Source organism: Alexandromys fortis, unplaced genomic scaffold (assembly GCF_014885135.2).
Source record: "Alexandromys fortis isolate MF-2015 unplaced genomic scaffold, M_Fortis_MF-2015_v1.1 scaffold_107, whole genome shotgun sequence".
Classification (NCBI taxonomy): Eukaryota; Metazoa; Chordata; class Mammalia; order Rodentia; family Cricetidae; genus Alexandromys; species Alexandromys fortis.
The window spans coordinates 1,781,556-1,803,505 of NW_026067987.1; the positions used below are offsets into that span (position 1 = coordinate 1,781,556).

Below are 21,950 nucleotides of genomic sequence, written 5' to 3' on the forward strand. Positions count from 1 at the left end.
GTGGCACTTTTTGTTGGGTGAAGAAAGACTTGGAGCGAGGGTACTGGCCACTGTCTCAAGACTGTTCCAATTCTTTCTCTGCTAATGAACGACCCCACTCCAGTTTCTTTAAAACCTGGTATTTGTCACAGATGTTTGCAGCTGTCCACACCTAAACAGTGGTAGTAATCTAAAATGGCATTTCTGAAGTATTTATTATAGGCTCAGGTATGTATTATTATTATTATTATTATTATTATTATTATTATTATTTCAATGAAGTTTAGAGAGCTTAAGCCTCATGCTCACAGTGGCCTGGCAGCCTTTGGAACCAGGTCTGTCTTGTTCCAAAGCCCACAAGAGAGGATTAACTACGTGATCATCTGAAGCCTAGGAATCCCTTTGATAAATACCAGCAACCTAGCCACAGTAGATGTGAGCTCCACCCTCAGGAAACCTCCCAGGCATACTGAGGTGATAAAAGACACCAGACAGAAAAGAAAAGCATCAGTCATAGAACACTAATCCTCAGACCACCCTCCCAGGCCCTGCTCTGCAAACAGAACCAGCAGGCTTTCTGTCATCTCAGGCGGCTCCTCCTCTAGTCCAGCAGTGTCCTGTGCCCATCCTGGCTCCTTAGCTGAGCTGGGGATTCAATAAGGAAGATTAACAAACCTGGAAGGCCAAGTTCATACCTGTCACTACCACTGTCCCCATAGAACCGCTTCACCATCTTGCCTGCCAAGGTTTGTGATTGGTGGGATGGATGCAGGAGGGGGGTTTGCTGCCTTTTCCATTTTTCTACAGCTCTACTGTGCAGCTTAGGAATGCCTCTCAACCCTCCCCCCTCCCCACCAGCCCTCCCAGCCTCCCCCAACTTCCCCCAGACTTCCTGTCCCAGAAAAGCGAGTTGGGGATGGGGGAGAGCATACTTCCTAGCTTTGACTATCTTTCAGGGCACTTTTGTCTGCACAATTAGCTTTCCCTCTCTGAATATATGGACAATACCTGTAAGAAGTGTCTTCCTGGGGAATCAGAAGGAAAGGATAGGAGGATGAGTGTCCGGAGTGCCTCGTTTGGGGGGAAATGGGAGATCTAAAACCCAGTGAAGAGTGCATTGAAACAAAGGGGAGCCATAAAGATTTCTGCTGCGGATGCTGTCAAGATGCTCGGGCTCTGCCAAAAGCTAGGAATATTTATGAACAAGTAGTGGACCCGTGGTAGAAGAAAAGTCTCTATTGGAGAGGGGAATTCTAGGTGTGCAGAAAGAAGGCTCTTAGAACCCCGAGTTCTGTGCCACTTCTACTGTATGTTAGCATTTGTGCTATGGCTGACGGCTGGTATCCAGGATGTAAACTGTGTGAGTATGCCTACAGCCCTGTGTCTTTGAACCACACCATGAAAGAGATAAAGATTCTAAGATAGTGGGGATGTCAGGGTCCCGCTATAACTCCTGAACTGGGGGAAGGTGGATGGATGTTGGAGGATCAGGAGATCAAGGTCATCATTAGCAACATAGTTAAAGACCTGCATGGGCTTCATAAGTGTTGGGGACCAGCCTGGACAAAAATATCTCTTGCCAGGGTAGATTTAGAGCCAGGGTAGGATATGAAGATGCGAACAAAAGTAATGAACCGGAGAAACATAGGATAGTTTTGGGAGGGAATTCCAGTGAGTACTGAAATTCACCCGTGTTTAATTTCCATTTGCTTTAAATACCCCGACCCCAAAAGGTAGGAGTAAGACAAAAAACTGCATTAACATGACTCAAGGAAATGAGCGTACCAATTGGAAGTCTCTGGCTTCATTCATAGTTAAACATTCTGTTGCTAGAACAAGTCTGCTCACACCCCCTAGAACAAAACAATCTGTAGCAAACCACTCCCAGGGTGGAATCCAATGTTGTCTCCATAAAGAATCCTTAGACTTTTGTTTGAGGTAGAAACAGATCTACTTCTCTATTCTTGAAATACAAGGGCTGAATATTAGCCACACCTGCTGACAATAACCTTGAGAGTAAGAACTCTGTAGTCTAATGGGACCGTTGTTTGAGGTGGAAACACAATAACCTTGAAGGAATAGAGGTAAGTTCCAATTCTCTGACCGGTCTACACGGAAATAGGCTCACATTTTTGGGCATCTACACACAAGACCCTGTCTCAAACAAACAAACAAGCAAGCAAGCAAACAGAAACAACAAACACTGAACAAAACAGGAGGAACAGTTGAAATTCCATTAAAGGAAGACAAATGTGTGTGGGCTCAGCCCAAGTGCACTTAAGGTCCTTCCCCCTTCCTTTCTTTCTTCCTTCCTTCCTTCCTTCCTTCCTTCCTTCCTTCCTTCCTTCCTTCCTCCCTCCCTCCCTCCCTCCCTCCCTCCCTCCCTCCCTTTCTTCCTTTCTTCATTCCGCTTACCTCCCAGTACCTCCATGTCTTCCTCTCCCCCTACAGTGCCCCCCAATAAAAATTTTAAAAAATTAAAAACAAACAAACAAAGAAAGAAAAACAAAAACAAAATAACAACAAAAAGCCTCTTCGCTCTTCCATCTTGGCCACCTTTCCATCACCTCTTCATTCTTCTGATGGCATTGGGCATTAGAAGCTTCAGTGTGTCCCACAGTCAGCTTTACTTGCAAATGTTCATTGCAATGAGCCACTGGTCTGGTTCAAGGCCTCCGGTTTCTGGTACACACACCAATCCTCACTGGGCCCTCAACGAAACTCCTCTAGGATATCCCACCGCCTCGGAGAGTCACAGAGATCCTGCAGCTATCATTCCACAGGACCCCACCCATCATGAGCTCCAGCAGGTCCTAGATGGCATAGATGTTGAGAGTGGGCCAACCCTAGGCCCGACTATGGGTCTGGGTGGTAGTTGAGCTGGTCAGTCCTGGACACCAGGGCCACCCACCTCAGACAAGGGACAGAGCCGTCTTCCCTACTCCCATGTTAAGGATTTTAATCAGTCAGTAATCAGGGATAGCATCTGAGAGGCTTTGGAATTTCATAACATGGGACCCATGGATCCAAGTAAAATGGGACATCTGTGCCCTCAACTGCCCCTTCCGTCTTCCCAGCATTGTTCTCTAGTGAAAAGAGATCCCCTAATAAACACATTCCAAGGGCCTGATACAAGTCTGGTGGTTTAGTTATTACAAGGCAGCTTTGAATCCTGCACACCTGTAGTCCCAGCCACCCAGCTCTGAGACAAGCGTTTGAAGCTGCTCCAGGCCCTATAGTAAGTACCAGGCCAGTCAGGGCTACATAGAAGGCTCTGTCTCAAAAATAAATAAAGAAAACAAAGGGAAGAAAGGATACTGTTTGCAAGTCAGAGCCACCACAGGACTAGTTCTGAGAAGACAAAAGCACCTCTCTGTGGGAAAGGGGTTATGACATTACGGATTCCATCATCACTGCAAAGCTGCTTCCTTCCAAAATGCCACCCTCTTCTATCGTGTCGGGGACCAGTGTTAGCCTGGACCTGAAATTATTTTCTCTGGACCAGATCTCAACATAAACTATCTCTCTCTTGATCAGCATGGAGGCACGAGAATAAAGACACTCATATGGCTTTATCGGGAGGAAGGGAGATTCTCAGTGGTCCCTCATGAAGTCCTGAGTTCACATGCAGAAGAATTCCTCTTATTTATTCTCCAGACAGCGTTATATATCAAAACATAAACTGAGGGGGGAATTCATTAGCATTCTGTCTCCTAGGGTAACCAGGTGAATGGCTTTTAGTCACATCCTCAGCTCTGTCAGAAGCTTGGAATTGACACCTCTTCTCGGGTGATCTATGTAATTACAAAGCAAGGAGAGCATATCCTGAGCTTTTTGTTAGGGTAGTGACAGCCTGTCTGGAAGGGTGCATGACCACTTCAGATACTGAGTATGGCTCGATAGCCTGGCTGCCATACCATATAGGAATACGGGTATGCCCTATAGGGACCCCAATCCCTTACAGGAGCTATCTGGGGGAAGGAAGAAATCCAAGACCCATTCTGGTAGAGGGACATCTGAGGTAACTTTGTTAGTCACTAGTCCCAGGAACAAGACCCTTTGCTTAGAGGAGGCAGAAGGTTTGAAGCCAAATGCTACCGGGGGCTGAAAGCAATGGGTGGCTGCCATCCCAGACTATTCAGGAAATTCACTCCTGTGAATTCCAGTTTGATTTACTGTCACCACTTGCCTCAGATACTTGGCAGAGTAATTTTATTTTGTATCACAAATAAAAATGCTCAATTCTTGGTTTCATTTCTGTTTTTGTAGAGGGAACTATTAATGAGTAAATATGAACTATTAGGAAAGACTGGGCAATGGCTTCTTAGGAACTCACTGCTGTGCTGTGCTGGTTTAAACAGTAAGCTGGTTATTAACTGAGAGAAATTAGTTGTTAGCAAATATGTAAATGCACCTTTGATCCCCACCCCACACAGTACACACACACACACACACACACACACACACACACACACACTTCATCTGTCCCTCAGACCCCTTGGGCCAGTGTGGGATCTCTACCACAATGCTTTCTTGCTACTCCTGTCTTCTTTATACTTCATCTTCATAAAATGGAACTTTGGCTTTAGTTCACTTGGGGACTTCTTTTCTGGAACTGACTGACAATGCAGTTGATCCCTGCTCACTTCTATTGAAACAGAGGACTACACGGCACTGTGTTATATTTCTTAGGAATTTTGAGCAATTCTTGCTCAAACATCTTTCAATTTGGATATCCTTCAACTTGGAGGTGGAAACTCCATGCTCCTTGGCAGACTGGAGGAAGAGATGCCGTACTTCCACCCTGAGGGTCTTTGGGCAGAAGTCACACTCAAGATTTAATAACAATGGGAAGGGCAATCTAATTGTATTAAATACAAGCATGTTCTTTTTTTACTCACCAACAACAGAGTATATGTATTGGTGTTGCTACATTCTTTTTCTTCATTGCTGTCAACATCTATGTTTGATCCCATGACTTTTTGGAATAGCTGAGACTTATGGGTGCAGGACACAGAAGAAAATGACTGACAAACTGCTAATCCTGATGGAACTGTCTTTGAAATTTCATGTTTCATTGAAAAGTCTTCCAGAGACTATGGGCCTGTAGGCTGAAGATGGATACCCCAATGGTACAGAAGAACTTTGGGTGATATCTCTGTCATGTCTAGAGGTTTTGGAAATTGCTTACAATATACTTCCTGTTTACTTAGGTACTATTATATCCTTCTGGAGTCTGATGGAGTTGAAGAATTTATAATTATAGTTATTGTTTTCCTTAGTTATGATAAAAGATATGTAATATTTTACTATGTTAAAGATAAAGCCTTCTTTGTTATTTAAATGGAAAAGGGGAGGTGATGTGGGATTCCCCTCTGTATGCTGTGAATATCATTGGTTAATAAAGGAATTGCTTTGGGCTTATAGCAGAGCTATAGAGGAACAGAGCTAGGTGGGGAAAACTAAACTGAATGCTGGGAGAAAAAAGGTGGAGTCAGAGAGAAGCCATGGAGTCACCATCAGAGACAGATGTACTAAAACTTTGGTAGGCCACAACCTCCTGATGATGCACAGATTAATGGAGATGGGTTAAATTAAGATGTTAAGTGTTAGGAAATGAGAAGCTAGAGCTAATAGACCAAGCAGTGTGTTTTTTTTTTTTTTTTTTTTTTTTTTTGGTTTTTCGAGACAGGGTTTCGCTGTGGTTTTGGAGCCTATCCTGGAACTAGCTCTTGTAGACCAGGCTGGTCTCGAACTTACAGGGATCCGCCTGCCTCTGCCTCCCGAGTGCTGGGATTAAAGGCGTGCGCCACCACCGCCCGGCCAAGCAGTGTTTTAAATAATATAGTTTCTGTGTGATTATTTTTGGGTCTAAGCTGCCAGACAGCTGGCAAACAAACAGGCCTCCTTACTACATGCAGGCAGGGAACTTTGGCCCCTTTTGTGATTCCTGGGTGCTAGCCTGCTTCCTGGAGTCCTTGCTGTGAGTACTTGACTGTTGTGAGTGCTCACAGAGAGGCCGAGAAGGCAGAGGCTGGGCGAGGAGGCAGCAGTCCCTGACCTTGCAGTGTGGTGCCAGCAGCACATCGCCCTAGTCCAGTTGGTGCCTGGGTTGATGGAGCTGTCCTGGCTAAGACTTTGGGATCACGACAGTTGTGGTGGTTGCTATTGTCACCACTGCGGCCTCTGAGACAACTGGAATTGTCACCAGTCTGACGACTGCTTAGCTAGCACTGTTGATACCCTAGCCAGACAGGTTGCCACTGCCTTAGAGATCTAGAATTCCCTATATAATTTTCTGCAGGGTATTTTTTTGGTTTGACTTTTTATAAGAGCAGTTGGAGTAGATGGTTGGCTGCTCCCTTTCCTTTCATTATGTTTGTGCCACGCCCATGCCAGTCCAGCCACTGCCATACAGCCTAAGCTTGCTGATCAGCTGCCCTTAGAAGCTTGTGTAGCTGGAGGGTTTCTGTTGCTCTGCCTCTACAACAGGCGTCATCATCATCATCAGCAGCAGCAGCAGCAGTAGCAGCAGCAGCAGCAGCAGCTATTTTCCCAAGAGAGTGGGCTTCCTCTGAGCACAGTAGGGGTTAGCAGGCTATGGAAAGACCAGTGAGCCAGAGACAGGTAATACAGGAGCCTGTCAACTACCTAAGACAGAGGCCTTGCATGCTGAGGCAAGTGTCCTTTTGGGTAAGATGTGAATATGTGCTTCTTCAACCCAAGACAGGCCTGGTCTAATTATATAGAAAAGAGAGAGCTGTTGGGGGCTGCAGACCCCTGGCCCCTTGACTTTTTTGACCTGGCTCAGACCCTTTGTCTGCTGGAGTGATCTGGACAAAACAACTTGTTTTCCTGTGCCTGCAGCTGCTCTGAGCACAAGACCCTCATGAGTTCTTGATGGCAGGGGAATGAATTCTGGTGGGTTTTACAGTTGGAAATCCCAAGAGCTGGGGCATGGCTATCAGTTAAGGATCCTTATATAAGCTTCCCTGGAGCACAGTAAAGTTGGCATTCCTGTTTCAAGGCTGACCCTTGTCCCTATGTATCTGTCTGTGTGCGGATGTTTTTAAATCTCCAGCCTAGTGCCCAAGGCTTGTGGACTTTATAGTAGCATGTAGAGCAGACACAGCGCTTTACACTTTCATGGTGATATATGCGAAGTTGATTGACCATTCATTAAGTAGCTTTGCCTCTGTATAAGTACTTAAAAGGCTCGTGGTTCTTGTTTAACCATAAATGATGGAAGAGAGGTCTTTTCTCTGCAGAGATTGCCTTTCCAGTGGCTTGGCTTTCAAGTCTCTTTAGGGAAGCTTCCTAAATAATGCACTCCCTTCCTTCTTGTTATTTTCTTTGCACTATTTATTATACTCCAATGTTATTTATTAATTATTTCTTTTTTTTTCTGGAAAACTAATGATTATCTGCCTTTCCCCATCAGAATTGAGTGCAGGACTCCTACCTAGCATTGTTCAGTATGTATCTGCTGAGCCCAGCAGTATGTCTAATAGATATTGGGTTCTCGAATAAGTAAGATTTTGTTAGATGAATAAAATCATTGAGTGACTGAAGAGGCAGTTTTCCTTTTAATCTTTAAGATTACGTTCATTGGTTACAGTGGTTGTATAGGTGGGAGTGGTACACCTCTGTCACTAGCCCCTGTGTGGAGGTCAGAGAACAACCTCTAGAATCCAGTTCTCTCTCTAGAATCAAGGCTTGATAGCAAGTGCCTTTACCAACTGAGTCATCCTGCCCGCCTGAGGGAATAGCTCTTCTGTGTATATTTCCAAATCTGTATTTATACAGGCAATAACTGTTTCCTTTTCCAGTCCTTGACACTTGGATCTTCTTACAAGGATTTGTAAATCAGTAATTATCTTAGGAATCGTTAAAGGTTAAAATGAGCAAGTTGCTGGCTGGGGATGAAGCTTGGTAATGGAGCTCTTTGCTAGCCCCACCCTAAGCTCCATGCCCAGTACTTAAAAAAAATAGTGTTATAAAACTCAGCATATATGGTATTTCATGAGCATAAACAGTCAATGGAGTTTACAGAACCTAAGTGCTGGGCTAATCTGTTAAAATGATTTATCGTTGTACACAAGGTAGAGAACAAAGACAAGACCAGAAAACAAGATGTGCTGCTTTTAAATGTTATGTTCCCAAACCTGCTATTAAGTGTTTCTGAGTGAACGTTAAATCATCTAAAAAGAAAAAAGTCCAGCTGGAAATAGGATGGCATGTTCCTGCAATGACCCTGATCAGTCATTTCCTCCTTTCTTGACTGAAATAATAAATACCAGTAAGACAGAGTTGTATCAAGTCTATGCAGAATGTGTTGAACATATTTGTTTGTTCCTGCTTAGTGGGCATTATGGATAGCTTGAATAGATGCCGGCCAAGACCTAAGAGTTGAAGGCATGGTCCCCAGCCTGTAGCTGAGGAAGAGCCCGTCAGAGGTAAGGGCTAGTGAGAGGAACGAATGTCACAAGGAACATGTTGCTCTCATTGTTCATAAAGAACTTACGGACCAATAGCTAGGCAGGATTTCAGAGCAGAGAGAACACTGGGAAGAAAAAGGGCAGAGTCATGTTACTCAGGAGACACAGAGGGAGCAAGACATGCTGGAGGACAGGTAAATCCAAGAACCATGTGGCAATGAGTGGATTAATAGAGATGGGTTAATTTAAGTTCTAAGAGCTAATTAGTAACAAGCCTAAGCATTGGCCGAACATCTATAATGAACAGTAAGTCTCTTCGTGGTTATTTGGGAGCTGGCTAGTGGGACAGAGCTGATTGCCAGGGCACAGAGAAACTCTGCCTGCAGCAGGCATCTTCTCTCACTTCCCAGCTACTGTGACGTGAACAGATTCATTCTGTGAGACACCTAACACCACACTGCCATCGGCCCAAGAGTGGGGGGAGCCAAGTGACAATACAGTGACATCAGGATCCCAAACCTTTTAAGTCAATTTTGTTACCTGTGGACAACTGACTAACACAGATTGGCTGTTTCCCCCATGAAAATGTTTGGAAGTTTCAAACTGTATTTTAATTTTTATTCATTAATAAATGACATCGAAACTATTAATACCTTGTTTACAGTACAAAAAGGCTTATTTCCCTTCCTGCTCTCTTAAAGTTTTAAGAATTAGGGTTTTTCTTAATTTCTAGTTTTTCTTAGAATCCTAGAAGAGGGCTTTGAAGTTGGTATATCTCTAGTAGACTTCATGGGAAGCTCGGGTGATGAGGTGGGGCTGAGATTTCCCTGCTGGAAATAAATCTAAGGAATGTGTTTTTAGCGGTACAGCTCTCTAGAGAATACAGCTAGGTAAGCATGATGCTTTATTTATTTTTAGGATAAAATTATATCTACTTGGAGGAGAAAAGTATGTAGGATGAATAATAAAAACTCAGGCAGAAACTGGAATTCAACCTGAAAATCAGAAAAACAAAACAGCCAGCTACTGTACTCTACCTCAGTCTGAAATGCCAGTCCTGCATCCGGGAATCTCAGAATGTGATTGAGAGCTGTCTCCTCCTGTCTTATATCCCTTTCTAGGGTTGAGCCATGCTTAAACCACTGGGATTAGGCATGAACCACCCAGTTTCTATGGCAAACTAGTGTGGCTACTGGTATTAAAGGTGTGTGTCACCACAGCCTGGTCTGTAAGGCTGACCAGTGGGGCTGTTTTACTCTTTGATCTTCAGGTTTTATTTATTAAAATACAAATGAAATGCCTCTACAAAAGTGACTTTTTGATATCTTATAGGAATACCTCCAACTTAAATCAACATCAACAATTATTTTTTTAAAAAAAATCTTCAACTTGTTACATTTCCTCTGTGAAATGGATTTCTGAGGAGAGATGTCTAAATTCTTAAAGGTTTTGTGATCAGCTCTCAGCATCTCTGGTTATGCCGGATTGTGAGCTGGCCTTGATGTTAAGTAGGTGGCCTTGATATCAAACATCCAGACTTGAACAGCTGTGAGATTTGAGACTGAAAACACAAACTCTAATAGAAGTACTTGATACATACATTTCTAGCTTTGAATATCAGGAAAATTATTGTAGTTCTTAGGTGACTGAAAAAATGCTTGGTCCTATAATTTGAATCACTTGAAAATGTTCAGCCCATTCTGTCTTACTTCCTAGATATGGTGTTGTCTTTACGATAACTGAACAATGGTCCAGGACCTGAGTCTGCTGGCTTTTATGGTGCCTTCCTAGAACTAACCCAGATGATGGGCATGAAATCAGCCCTGCAGACATAGAAACAATCTCCTGAACCAGGTAACATAGCTGGAAAGCTTGAATTTGCCCAAGTTGGTTCTTGTTTTAATTTTTTTTAAAAAAAAAGCAATGAAATATTTAGGTTGTAAATTCACTCAGGAATCATTTTTAGAAATCAGTGTAAAAGGTGGAATTTTCTGACTCGCTAAAAGATTCTTTTTCCCTTCCTAAATTGGCTTCATCTTTGCTCATTTACAAACTGAAAGATTTACCTCTGGTGATGCATGCTGGGAATCCCAGCTCTTTCCAGGTAGGGGCAAAGGATCAAGAGCTTTAGGTCAGAAAGTTGAAGGCCAATCTGAGTTACATGGTAGCCAAACATAAGTAAGTAAATAGAAGAAAGGAAGGAAGGAAGGAAGGGAGGGACGGAGGAAGGGAGGGAGGGAAGGAGAGAAAGGAAGGAAGGAAGGAAGGAAGGAAGGAAGGAAGGAAGGAAGGAAAGAAAGAAAGAAAGAAAAAACCTGGTTTTTTAGTTAGAGCCATTCTAAGTTCAAAATTATTCTGCAGCTGCATCAGGGGGTTTGCTGTCAATCAATATCCTGCTGGTAAACACCGGAAACAGAACATCTGGGTCCTGGGGTTGCATCGGACTGCAGGATTCAAGGTGGGACTCGGTTACACACCAAGTCCACCAACCGTGGTCACATTATTGGCTTCTCCACATTGGCTCTGACTTGAGAAGTGGAATAATAACAGCTCTAGAGAAGATTAAATGCCATGAATACATGTGAGGTGCTCAGGCAGTACCTGGCACATAGCAAGGTCTATTAAATAAATGTTGCTTATTATCTCTTCACCTTATTCACAGGACAAGGCTTCTCCCAACCACTCCCCGGGGTTTATTTATAATTATTCAAATTAAAAGATGGAGGCCCTTCATGGTTGTTTTCCATATTAAAGAGGAAGAGATCTTGCTTTTCTTGTACAGGGGAGTTCAAGATTTCTTTATATATTTATTTGTTTTGTTTTGTTTTTTCCCAAATATGTGCTATTGAATTTGAAATCTTAGACAGAGTCAAGATAGAGCTCTTCAAACTACAGCCTTCCTGAGCATCCTTCCTTCCTTGGAGATGGAACCAAGGTCATCACAAGTCAGCGCGGGATGGTAAGGAGTCTCCCCGCCCCAGCAAACTGGCTTTGTTTCCATCTGCCTTATACACTGTAATTCCTGGTAAGAACTGATCTGATTTAAGCTAATGTCCGGGGCGAGTTTCCTCCTCAGAGAACGGACTGTCTTCTGTGGAGTGAATTGGTATGCAGGGGAAGACTAGCAGATTCAGAGGTCAGACGCGAGCCCAGGTCCCCTGGCCTTGAGCTGCAGCACAGCAAGTCTGAATCAGATAAGAACAAACCAAAGCACCCCTAGAGAATCTCTAGGAAACACCAGTCGGTAGGCCTCTGCTAAGCAAGGCTCTTTCCCTTCTACTTGACAAACACTAGAGGAGGGGGCTGGACCAAGAGCTTAGTGTTGATAGTGCAAATTCCTCGGAATCTTCATCTCAATATTAGCGACGACAAAGAATGAATGATTGCTTTTCTAGGACACACGCCAAGTGCCACAAAATTTATATGTGTTAACTACATGGGATTTAGGGGCGAAAATTTTCCTACCACTCTGAAGCAACTACTGTAATTTGATGTTTCCTGGCAGGTGGTTTTTTTTTTTTTTTTTTTTTTTTTTTTGGCCATAAAAGAAATACTGAACTAACCTGGCTTTTCTGGGCCAAATGCCAAGTTAGGTCCTGTAATTACCCTTTGCCCACTTTCTTTCCCCAAGCTGTTTTAATTAGATAAGAACTCTGCATCCATTTCCTTCTGTGAACGTGAATGGGACCGTCATGTTACCAGAGCCCTTCTAGGACTGATAAGCTCCTGTGTGCTGACTGCTGTTTCCTTCGGGACAGAAAAGATTTTGCGGCAAGTACCTGGCTTTCTTCAGGGTACAAAATGCTTTCCAAGGAGCAGAAGGCTGCTATATTCCACGATGCATATACATGTACATATACATATACACATATGTACGCAGCTCTGGCATCATTTAACTGCTCGTGGACTCCCAATCTTTTGCTCCGGAAGTCAACTCCGCAGTGTGGGTGGGTGATTTCACATATATGAATGTCTCTATAAGACCTATTTTTATACATGGAATTGCAGGGCCAAATTTTTTTTTTCTATGTGGAAGGGAGGAGGCTGAAGAGCTGTTCACTTTCTGCCCATTTGTGGTTGTCTCTTTTTGACCAGCAGTGCCAGAGAGCCATTTCCACAAATGAAAAAAGAAATCTTCCACGTCATAGGTTGAACAGGCTTTTGTGTTTAAAGGGCCATATTTTTTTTTTCTTTTTCTCACATAACACTCCCATTGATTCCCCGGGAGTTCCACATCCTGCACCCCAGTCACAATCCCTTCTCTGTCCTTCCATGTCCACCCCAGGCCCCAGGGCCACTTTTATCTTCTTTTTCTCTAACCACAAGACCTTTGTGTTGAGCACTGGTTTCTTTTTGTTAAAGTGTGTGCGCCATTTTGTATAGGGAAATTAGTTCTCATTCCGAGTTATAAACTGCAAATATATAAGCATATTTATAGACTATGTAAATTTAGTCTTTTACCTTTGCATATGGGGTGGCTTTCCAAGCAGAGCTTTTAAAAAAAACCAATGGTCTGTGTCTTCTGGGTTTGTATCATGTGCAGAAAGTTCTCTCCTACAATTGTCCCCACAACATTTTATGACTGTCTTTTTCACAAAAAATATTTCGTTCATCTGAACCTTACTGTCTTTTAGTCCTTGAGGTAGAGACGTAGCCATGCTATGTTTATCCAATACCATTTACGGATGATTGAGTCAATCTCCAATTGAGTTCACTGTGTACTAATTTTGTCTGTGCATTTTAATTCACTGCAGGAATTTCTGGTCTGTGCTACTGATGTTTTATCTGTTCCTATGCAAATAAGTTGTTTTTATAATCAGAATGGTATGGCATGTGATGACATCCAATGAAATATTACTTTTAGTTTTTTTCTCACATGTGAGGTGTGTGTGCATGCATGTTTGCACGTATGTGGGTACATGTGCACATATGTGCATGCGTTTGGAGGCCTGAGGCTGGTGTTGAGAGTCTTACAGTTCATCCACCTCCTTCACTGAGACAGGGTCTTTCAGGTGAACTCATAGCTTGCTGATCCCGATAGTCTGGCTGGCGAGCTTGCTTCTGGGACCCCTTGTCTCTAGCTTTTAGGATGGAATTGCGCCACGATACCCATCCAGCACTTACACGGGCTCTGGAGATCCAACGCTGGACCTTATGCTTGAGCAGGAAGCACTTTTGCCTCTGGGTCAGCTCTCCAGCTACTTGTTTGTTTTTAGTCTAGAATTCTCCTGACTGTTACTGTTTTACTTTTTTCACATGAACTTTATGATCTATTTATTTAGTTCCTTTTCCATCAACAAAACCAATTAGTTTATTTTGAAGGGAGTCTACAAACCTATATGTTAAATCAGGAAAACTATATACATATTTATGATATCGACTCTATTTATTGAAGACTAAGCTACGTCTTTCCATTTAATTATTTCTGTGTCTCTGTAGCATTTTGAGCTTTCTATATAAGGCAGGAGATAACACAAAGAGGATAAAGGTAGTACCTACCTGTCCTGTTTGGAATATTTGTTTGTTTTTGTCAACTTGACCTAAGCTAGAGTTGTTGAAGAACAAGAACTTCAACTGAGAAAATACCTCCATCAGATTAGCCTATAGGCAAATCTGTAGGGCATTTTCTTGATGAATGACTGATGTGGGAGAGCCAGCCCACAGTGGGCGGGGCCACCACCAGACTATTGGTCCCTGGTCATATATGAAAGCAGGCTGAGCAAGCTGTGGAAAGGAAGCCAGTAAGCAGCATTCCTCCATGGTCTCTGCTTCAGTTCCTGGTTCCAGGTTCCTGCTTCGAGTTCCTGCCCTGACTTCCCTCAATTATGTACTGTGCTATAGACATGTAAGCTAAACAGACGCCCCCCCCCATATTGCTTTTGGTCACGGTGTTTATCACAGCAATAGAAACCCTCACTAAGACACTACCTTAAGGAGCTCGTACAAAGATTAAAGCCAGATAATATACAGTTTATGCCTTAGTGTAACATGTAACATGCAGTCAGATATACAGCGTCTGACAAATGCACACTTGCCATATCCTGGAATAGGTGACTAACCCGGTAAGATAACTCAGTCTTTCAACAATGTCAAATTCCCATGGCTGTGACTCATAACTGGCTTTATCATTTGGACGCTTTTCTTCTTGTGCCAAACTCAATTACGTCCTCCTCATCTTTGATATAGGTTCGTGGAAGGGTATCTGTGGGCATCCTTGTTGTTGAGTTAAACAGGCTATGGCTGTCCTGCCAGCATAAAGGACACATCCGAACCCAGGAAGAAGTGCCTGTGTGGAAGTCATTGTTAACCATACAGCAAGTCTGTGTGGTCCTCTCTGCTCTGCGCTCCCTATCCGTGTATTCCATACGCCTTATGCACACAGTGTGCTCAGTACTGAACTCAGTGTTTCACTGTCTCTTATATAATGTGTGGAATTTATATGTTGGGGTGATCATCCCATTTTACAGTCAAAATAACTCTCACTCTGGGTCACAGATCTAACCCAACAATGGAGATTCCATTGTCTCTGAAGTTTGCGCTCCTAACCAGTATTTATCAGATTCCAAAGAAATTAAACCAATGGCCAGCAAGGCGGTTCCATGGGTAAAGGTGTTTGCCACAAAGCTGGACAGCTTCGTTTCAATCCCAAAAACCTATATAAAGGTGGGAGGAGAAAGAAAGCCAGCTCCATAATTTGTTCCCTGACCTCCGTGCTATGGCATAAGGCCCACCTACATATGTGATTCATTCAACCATGCATATACACATACAAACGGAGAGAATAAAATCAACTGTAAAATAAATTGTAATGCATTTGGCTATGTCAGAACACACATTTTTCACCTGATACAGAAGCATTCTTATGTTAGACATGACTGTGTGCATTCTTTCTGTCAATAAAACCACACCTTGGCCAAAGACTGTACAGTTCCTGGTTTGAACACCAACCCGGAAAAGCCCTGGGGAATGTATCATTTTTGATATATTTGCTTTCAAGGGTCAAGGTGTGTATTTCCACATCATCTGAAAATACCACAGAAATACTCAGGACTACCCTCTCTCCTGTTCACCTTTGTGTGTAGACATCTTTAGGTAGTGAAGCGCTTCTAACACTTTTGTTTAACACTCTTCAATCTAGTTAACACAATGTCCAAAAGGACATTTCAGAAAAGGACTTATTTCCCAAGGGAAGAGGCACGTGGAGCTCACGGATCAAGGAAAATGGATTTTCCAAAGGAAGAACATTCTCCAGGCATCTCTGTATGTTTCACAGAACAAGGAAACCCCTACAGTCATACATGGCGAATGACTCAAGGCAGAATTCCCAGATTCCATTAGTGCCACCCACACAAGCTTACATACAACTGAGGAGTGAATTTGAGTTTGTCACTAGAAAGTAGAAAGACATGCCTTGTCCCAGAGGACCTGGGGCTGGGAGCTAACATCGGGAGAATGGGTAAGGCATATGAAGGTCAATGTCATGCTGATGGTCCAACAGAGACAGGTCCAGAGTCTGGGAGTATGCGGACATCCAGCATCCCTGAGTTGGCAGAGAGATGAGGGCTAAGTTGGGTGTCAGAGGACCTTCTTTCTCAAAGAACATGTCTAGGATTTTCTCTCTGACAAGGTGGACCATCTTGTGTGTCAGCAAGGTAGATACTTGGGTAGTAGATCTGAATCACTTGAATACAAATGGAAGGCCTGTTCCTAAGAACCATATGTCCCTTTGGTTTATTGCTGGGGTGTTCTCAAGGAAAGACCCTCCTGTTGGACTCTGTCAGCTGACTATTTGTTGAGTGAATACATGGGGAATAAGGTTGTCACCCAGTTTCCAGGTGGTGACAGTAGTTCTTTAAGAGGTGATGACTTGATGTTGAGTCACATGAAGAGTGACTAAGGACACAGTTATCCCTAAGCACGGGGTGGGGTTGCACCTGCTATTGGCTCCAGTAGGGGAAGAGGGGGTGGGGTGGGGAACAAACAAAGGAATAGCTCCTTATTCATTCTGTAACAACTTTCCACTCTTACTGCCTCTTAACTTCTGATCAATCACCCTGAAAATGCTTGACTATTGTCCCAAGATTTTGTGGAGCCGAAATGAGACTCTAAGGATGCTGTGCACAGCTCACACACGCACAATTCACGGTTATGGGAGCTACTATTTAGCTGGAATGTTGTTTTTCCAAGACAGGGTTTCTCTGTGTGGCTCTGGCTGTCCTGGAACTCCCTCTGAAAATCAGGCTGACCCCAGACTCGGAGATCTGCCTGCCTGAGATTAAAGGCTTGTACCACCACTGCTCAGCTTAGAATGTACTTAATACATCTATGTGGCTGACACTGTCAAGTCCAATACACCTAGGACCTCTGCCCCTTCAAGTAGTCTATAAAACAAGATGTTATTGGATCTGTATCACCTAAGGATCAAGATGTCCAAGCCTCCGTGGATTTACCAGGAGTGCCAAACTCCACCATCTTAGCCAGACTTCCTTGAGGTGGATTTCTTTACAGATACAAGCTTCAGGGTGCAGATGGGCAGCCTGTTATATCATGCACTTCAGTTCAGATTTTGAGCTAAGACCTGGTGCATTAGCCCACTTAGAAGCTACTAGGTGAGGCTGCTGCTGCTGGTGGTGGTCCCTGACGCACACATTGAGTAGCAAGAATCTACAGCCAGTTTGGCCAGACAGTAAATGTTTTCAGGTTTGTGGGCCTCGTGGTCTCTGTTTTTATCAGCTCTACCTCCATGGTCCTCAAGCTCCAATAGATCATATGTGTATAACCGACTGTGGTAGCGCTCCGGTAAAGCTTCCTTTGCGACACTGTGACTGAATTTCATGTAATCTTCATGTGTCACAAGTATCTCCCTTTCTGTTTTAGTTATTTAACTGTGAAAAGAAAACCCTAAAAAACAAAGAAATAAACAAAACCCCTGGGGCTGTGTGTGTTAACTCTCGCCGGGCATGTGTAAAGTGAGGTGGATCCTTACCACTGCAAAACAATAGAAAATAATGGGAAAATCTTGCCAGCTCATGGCACACAGTTCCTTTACCCCTGGTGTGGAACTATTAGGGACTTCAATGTCAAGGAGTTAATACTTTTTCAGAGAAGACAGGAAGCTCATTCTGTCACACCACCACTGTGGCAGGTGGCAGACAGGCGGCCAAGACAAACAAGGGACACTCATATCGCCCGATTTGCCTCTGTGACAGAGATGACTACTCCAGTATGGTAACATGTATAACTTCATATTAATGCCTCAGTTTCCTCGTGTGCAAAGTGAAACTAGAAAGTACCGACTCACAGGGTCACTGCTGACCAAGATTACAATCAAGCTACAGGAAACTTGTGTGATATCTGGAAGAGATGAATTATAATGCAAGAATTACACTGTTAACATCAACGTCTCCGGCTATACCAGAGGACAAGGGCTCCTCTGCGCACGAGTGGACCTCAGAACCAACCAGCCCAAAGGGAACCTGCTGGAGAATTTGTCAATCAAGAGACCGTCGTTGTAAACACTATACAATTTTGAGGAAAGCTCTTTAGGAATTGGGGGCTTAGTAGTCTTGTGAGTGTGAGTGAGATCTGCGAGGCATCCTTCTGAAGATGTTTTTTCAAAGTGAGCCAGGAGACCCCTGGGAGAAAGGTTGGAGAGATACAAGGACAAGATTAGTATGGATACCTTAAGGACAATTTGGGAAGACAGAATTTACGGGGTGCTTGGTGATGGACTGAGTGCTTCCCAAGCAGTACCCTAGCCACTGTCACAATCACCTAGTCAGCTCTCACCATCACCTAGTCAGCTCTCACAATCACCTAGTCAGCTTTCACAATCACCTAGTCAACTCTCACTATCACCTAGTTACCTCTCACCATTACTTAGTTAACTTTCGCAATCATCTGGTTAACTCTCACAATCACTTAGTTAACTTTAACATCACTTAGTTAACTTTCACCATCACTTAGTTAACTCTCACAATCACCTCGTTAATTCTCACCATCACTTAGTTAACTCTCACAATCACCTCGTTAATTCTCACCATCACCTAGTTAACTCTCGCAACCACTTAGTTGACTCTCACCATCACTTAACAAGCTGGTATTCTTACAGTCCCCACTGACCAGACGAGAGGCACAGAGACAAAGAGGCTGATTGACACGCCCAAGGCTGTCTTCCTCAAGCGGCAGTCCAGACTGGCTTCAGCATCCAGCATCCATGCCCTCAATCACCACGCTGAAGTGTTGACCTCAGTCTCTGGGTTCTATGAGTAGAAGCAGTTAGACACGGGGATGGTGAGGGTGGGTGAGGATTCCTGGTTAGCAAGTGGGGTTTCAGGCGTGCTCAGTCTTTCTATGTCACCACGTTATGATATATAAATTGTGTTTTATATGAAAATAGAAATTGTACTTTTTATCCTCACGTGTCACGCAACCAGCCATGCATGGGTTTGACCTCTCTGCACACAGAACTGTACAAGTTCAGACTGTGTTCTGCATCTCCATGTAAATCCCTTTCCAGAAGTGGATAGGGGTGGTGAACCTATTTCTGTCTGTTTTCTATGTGGGGGATGACTCTGGCCTCACTGGGGATTGTGCACAGGCAATCTGAAACAGAAAGCTGCCTAATGTGGATCAAAAGGAAATGCCACTTGAAGCAGACCTCCTGAAATTAGTGCCTGTGCTTACTTGGATCCCATGAGTCTACACAAAACTTTGGGTGATTCCCCACCTTATGACTGTTGTGTTTTCCCATCAGTAGTCTTTTAAGAATTGAACTCATCTCTTAAAGTTGAATTTGGAACAGGAATTTTTAATAAGGGTATTCCCAACCTCTTCACCTCAGGTGATTTGCACAGGAACACCAATCTGACACTGTGTGCCCATGTTTGGTAACTTCCTCCAGTCAGATGAGATTTCCTGGATAATACAGAATTGCCCGTATTATGTGTTTTCAGTAACAGGAAGAAGACTGAACTTCCAATACTATCTTACCTTTTCTCAGCTTTTAAAGAATGAGAACGTGAACTGTCTGCGTGCGAAACTGTAATACAAATTTTATCAGGATCCATGGTCAGCCCTCAGCCCTAACCAGAACCTCTTAGGTTCTGTACGTTCTCCAAGGAATCCCTCTAGCTACTGGAGACTGCGTGTCCCTCCACTGCGTCCTAAGGGATATGTGCATCTTGGATCCTAGCCCTCATGTTTTTGCTATTTTCTTAATATAATCCCTGAACCACACAAACATAACCAACTGTTTCTGGGTTTCATTTTGTTTTGTTCTGTTGAGAGAGGGTCTCATGCAACTGAAGCTGACTTTATACCTTAATCCTCCTGCTTCCACTCCCTACCCACGTGATGGGAATTCAGATGCATACTGCCATTTTGGCTCCTAAGGGATATTTAAAGTAGAAACACAGATTTCCTTAAAGCTACCTTCCCCCCTTCCCCCTTTTTTCTTTCTCCCTCCCTCCCTCCTTCCCTCCCTCTTAGTAGGAACTCCTTCCTTCCTTCCTTCCTTCCTTCCTTCCTTCCTTCCTTCCTTCCTTCCTTCTTCTCTCTCCCTCTTTCTTTATTAATTTCTTCCTTTCTTTCATTTCTTCCTTCCTCCCTTCATTTCTTCCTTCCTTCCTTTCTTTTTTCTTATTTCTTGCAGTTTTTAAAAGCAACAGCTGTGTTATTTATTTTTAAGTTACTTTTAAAATAATTTAAAATACTTTTGAAGACCTATGCCTTAAAATATGGCATAAAACAAAACTTATTAGATCTATTCATAACATATAGCCAAGAAAATCATTGGGAACATTAGTTAAGTGAGAGTCACAGAAAAGGTCTTAAATTTCTTTAACGGTGCTTTGTAGCAGTCTTTTTAAAAATGAGCCGAGGGAGTCAGGGCAGTCTGTTAGGTGAATACACAGCATACCAAGAATAAGAATTCCTACCCTCTGTCCAGCACTCCTCACAGACAGCCTATGGCCGTAAGTAACTGGCTTGGACCACATCCTTATAGCAGTCAGATGCTGTTTGTCCTCTAGGAGGGACTTGCTTCTAGTCCAACCCAAATATATTTCATTAAGCAGCGCTCTCAGGAAACTTGAAATAACAAATAAGAAAAGGGGTCCTAAAGTATAGTCTCTTTATAAACAATTTTGAAAAGACTTCTTGGCATAAAGTGAATGCTAAATGTGTGTGGATTTGGGGTATTCAGTACTTAGACAATCCAAGCAGCACATTGTGGGGAATATACCAGTAATTCAGGTTATTCAATATTTGATTTCTCTTGTTGGGTAGGGAATTAATTATCCATTTTGGGATACGCGATATTCCTAAGAACACATGCTGAGAAATTCAGAATAACATCTATTACACATAAGTTCATAGCTATCAGATGCTGTAAGAATTCAGTGGATGAGACATCGATGTAATGGCACATTCTGAAATCCCAGCACAAAGGAGGCAAGTCTGAGCTGTACTGTGAAATCCTGCTTCAATAACGGAAAGGACAGGGAGGGGTGGGAGGAGGCGGAGAGGAGTGAGAAGGAGGAGGAGGAATTTGAAGGATAAAATAACAGTGACAGAAGAAATGTCTAGGCTAGAAGATCAGGGGAATTGAGAAACCTCTTGGTATTGAGTGGCTGGGAAGTTAGGCAGATTCTCCTGAAAGTTAAGGGCCTTCCGGATGAGGGAAACTAGGTTTCCCACACCAGGAAAATGAAGCCAGCAACTAAATGCATAAAGAATAAAACTGGTAACCTGACCTGAACAGAGAACTGGAATTCCACATTCCCCAGAAACCACCAGACAAGAGACCAGACTGGCAGGAAACCGTGGCAATCCTAGTCCTCCCGAGTCCTGGAATTATAGCTGTTGGCCACCACACTTGATTCCTGTAGAGTCTCCATTTGGGGAGTTAGCCATTTTGTGATACAATGAAGCATGGCAATAAACTATTTACCTCAAAGTCAACTTCAACACTTAATCTAAAATTTAATGTATCATAATACTATTTTAGCACTTTATAGCAAAATATTTATTATGGGAACATTGGCAGCCATCACTCTCTGCTTTGGAACTACAGACGTGTTGTGACCAACCTCCTCAGAATTCTGTTGTCACGCCTTCACTGCTCTCCGTGTGCTGTACCCTCAAATTAAGTGTACGTGTGGGTATGTGGGTGTGGGTGTAGAGGGGGTATGTGTGTGTGTGTGTGTGTGTGTGTGTGTGTGAACTTAACACAATTGCCCAGGGCTTCCTCTGGTTCTATGGACCAAAGGCAAGGAAAAGATCACACATGTACTATTGTGTTAGGGTCCGCATTGTACTGGATGACAGGGTAGACAGGATCTGTCTTGAGAAAACTTATGCCTTGGCATTGACAAATCATTGCAAAATCACTGAGCTGAAGTTGCGGTGAATGCTAAGAGATACTAGGTAGCTTGGGCAAGTCTAAGGACGGGCTCCAACACAGAGTTGGGGCCTGAAGATTTGGGGAAAGTCTCCCTGGGGAAGTGATTTTCAAAACGAGATCTGACCATG

General features: G+C 43.3%; 1 long non-coding RNA gene across 2 annotated transcripts in view; it reads left to right on the plus strand.

The window, feature by feature from the left end:
• The first annotated feature begins 274 nt into the window (after positions 1-274).
• The window catches only part of LOC126511951 (uncharacterized), an 80,721-nt gene continuing 59,045 nt past the window's right edge, over positions 275-21,950 (plus strand). For both annotated transcript variants that reach the window (XR_007594833.1, XR_007594832.1), the window contains exons 1-3: positions 275-725; positions 10,134-10,271; positions 11,281-11,376. This is a non-coding gene — a long non-coding RNA (uncharacterized lncRNA). The remainder of the gene's footprint in view (positions 726-10,133; positions 10,272-11,280; positions 11,377-21,950) is intronic.